Source organism: Colobus angolensis, unplaced genomic scaffold, assembly GCF_000951035.1.
Source record: "Colobus angolensis palliatus isolate OR3802 unplaced genomic scaffold, Cang.pa_1.0 Scaffold97, whole genome shotgun sequence".
NCBI classification, from domain to species: domain Eukaryota; kingdom Metazoa; phylum Chordata; class Mammalia; order Primates; family Cercopithecidae; genus Colobus; species Colobus angolensis.
Genome location: NW_012123709.1, coordinates 6,107,211 through 6,110,252, shown reverse-complemented (window position 1 = coordinate 6,110,252; position 3,042 = coordinate 6,107,211). Strand labels below are relative to the sequence as shown.

Genomic DNA, 3,042 nt, shown 5'->3' with positions numbered 1-3,042 from the left:
TATTTTTAGTAGAGACAGGGTTTCACCGTGTTAGCCAGGATGGTCTCGATCTCCTGACCTCATGATCCGCCCGTCTCGGCCTCCCAAAGTGCTGCGATTACAGGCTTGAGCCACCGCGCCTGGCCTGAAAGCTGTTCTTAACATGCCTCTTCATACTAGACAGAAGAACCTACAACAAATCAACTACTTTATTCAAAGTGGCCAAGTAATCTATTAAGGTGAGAAAGATAGGGGCCCACAGGATGAGACAAGATTACTAAAGAAAGCAAGTGTCTGGTTTTCTTCACTTGACCCTATTATTCCAAAATATTTATCTTAAATAAAAATCATCTAATTACAGGCCAAATGGAAAATGCCACACAAATCCACGCAAAATAAAATAATCTGACTGTAAGCCAGTATAGTAGTAAAATATACCATATAACCCAGATACCAATGTTAACCAACAATCAACTGTTGGTGCTATGAACATGCATTTTCAGTAGCTTGAATTAGAGAAATTACAGGTGAACAAGCTCCAAAATCTCTAAACATGCCGATACAGAGCAACAGTCATGATAATTAAAATTAAGTCATGAATCCAGTGAACTGCAAAGAACTTGGCAGCAATTAAGTGCCAAGGTAGTCAATCAGGACAATGAGCCAAACCAAAAGTAATCAAGTCTTTATTCACTTACTGTGACAGTGTAAGCAAGTAGTAAAAAGAGGCACTGGCTCCCCAGTGGTCCATTAAATACAAGGACACTGGGTGAGGGTCAGTTGATGCAGCGCATATGAGGTAATCCTCTCACTGAAGAGGAGCCCCTAACAAAAATCTCCTGCCTCTTAGGGAACGTTAGAATAGGAAAACGGGGGAAGGTCTAAGAGTGAAAGAAGCTGGGTCAAAAACGGAAAAAAGTGTCTCAGCCATGGTCCTTCCTAGGAGGGCCACCAAATGGAGGTACCCAGGCCAGGAAAGAAGTTACGGGATTTGCATATCTACCAGGAGGGGCAGGGCGAGTCCTTGACTGCAATCCCCTCCAGAAAGCTGCAATGCACTGGCCCATATCGAGCTTGGTGTGGGAGGGCAGCTTGGCCCTTGAGGCCAGTCAGGCAAAGCCTGGTAATTGTCCAATGTCAGGACTGAATGATCACACAGAGGATTTTGGTCTGGAGCCAGATTCAATTCCTTTTGTATGTTTCTTCTTTTCTTTAATAAATGCTTTCGTGGAACACGCCTAAAAGAAAAAAAAATCACACACCACAACCACCTCTGATTAAAACAGGGATTGGCTACCTACAGCTCCTGTACCAAAAAGGATCATCCATTGTTAGCAGTAAGACTGGATAACTGTTGTCACTTGCCTCCCACCACGTGGAAAAGCACTTACTGGGGGCCCTAGATTGTTAGAACCATTAGTGGCAAGTGGTGATCGTATCTCGTATTTATGAGAGTCAGGTTAGGGATCCTCACCTCACGCACTCATGGAGCTCCAAATCCCATTTCAACCGATTTTTTGTTGTTGTTGGTAACATAAAAATAAAAAAGACTGTAACTTTTCTTATGTTAAACTGAAATAAAAGAATAATAGATCTGCTCAGCGGTTCAATTGAGAACTTATCCTGACAAGAACAAGATATTCTACGTGAAGACTGTAAAAACTGGAAAAACTGACCTCAGTAATATCCAATGTTGCCTCAAGGCTGAAAGCCTGTTGATTTTCTTGTCTTGACTAGTACCATTAAAACGATGTGAGGATTTCACGAAAGTAAGCGAACAAGAAATGAAAGACCTAAGAGAAACACACACAACTTTCAGTTGGGGAATAATCTCCGGCGGCTGCTTCTGCCCCACTCGCCCCGGGCCCATTCTCTTGGCCTTGAACCCTCACCTCTCCCTCCCAGTGGACTACACCGGACAAAGGACACTGACACACACAGCCCTCGTTCTAAGGGCCCACAACCAATAATAAGCACTTAATGGTCGAGTCGAGTCCAGAAATCACAAAATCCCACGCCAGGAAAGGAAGGGCAAGGGTAAAAACGGCTTTGGCTGCAGCCAGGATGAAACCGCCACACGTGATACAACCCACAGCTCAAGAAAGAAAAAAAAAAATTCCTCTGCGCCTTCCTCTCAGATTTCTCCTCCGCGTGAGACGCACTCAATAGGTGGGGAAGTGAGAAAGCAAAAGGAGCTCAGGAACTGAGGTTGTGGAGCCCCCGTTCTGGGTCCCCAGGCACCTTGGCGGAATTGAGGCAGGTCCGACCCTCCCTGGGGGTCGCTCCACTTCTCAGTCGGGTTTCTGAAGTCCTCCCCAGGTATCTGGAGCTGGCGAGGGCCCGGGAGGCACGCACCTCAGGCCCAGGTGCCGCGAAGGCAGCGCGCGCACGTCCGCAGGGCCGGCGCGGCAACGGGCTGAGCGCGCATGCGCGGCGCTCCGGCGCGCCCAGGGACAAGGTCCGGCTGGAAACAAGCTCCCCCCAATTTCAGGGCCTTTGTCGCCTCCGCGCGGCCCGCCGGTCCCGAAGGGACTGGGACTCCAGAGACCCACCCCCAGCCCCACCGCCATTCACCCTGTTATTGCGGGGGAGAGAATCGAAGAATAAAGACGGGTACATTTTCCATCTCACCTCTAAACCTCGGTTAGGAAAACGCTGTAGCCCGGGCTAGTGGGCTCAAGGGCCGACTGGAAAAGGGCGAGTCAGCGTTCAAAGCCGAGTCGGGGCAGCCCTCTGTAACGCAGAGGGCCGGGGATAAGAAGACGACAATGTATTAGGGGCCCTCTGGGCTAGGACTGTCCTCAGCACTTTGTACATTGCCAAAGTAAATATAACGTAGAGGTCAAGCGCAGGCGCTTTGTGGGCAGACGTGACTGAGCTCCACTCGCGACTCCTCTAATGGCGTGCCAGCTGCGGACCTCATTAGCCCCGCCTCAATCATACAGTATGTTTTGGTTGTCCAGTGTACGAAACCCTGTTCTCACAATTAGATAAAATGAGTGTGAAGTGCTCAACTTAATTCCTAGTGTAGCAGGCTTTCAAAGAACTATAATCATTATTAAT

The 3,042-nt window shown here is 48.2% G+C and overlaps 1 protein-coding gene across 2 annotated transcripts in view; it reads right to left on the bottom strand.

The window, feature by feature from the left end:
- ZNF770 (zinc finger protein 770) overlaps positions 1-2,422 on the bottom strand; it is a 7,691-nt gene extending 5,269 nt beyond the window's left edge. The window contains exons 1-2 of one of the 2 annotated variants that reach the window (XM_011932672.1): positions 2,221-2,422; positions 1,656-1,772 (exon numbers count right to left, since the gene is read on the bottom strand). The gene's annotated coding sequence lies outside the window, so the exon portion shown is untranslated. The remainder of the gene's footprint in view (positions 1-1,655; positions 1,773-2,220) is intronic. The other variant, XM_011932674.1, reaches the window with a different exon arrangement.
- Positions 2,423-3,042: the final 620 nt, after the last annotated feature.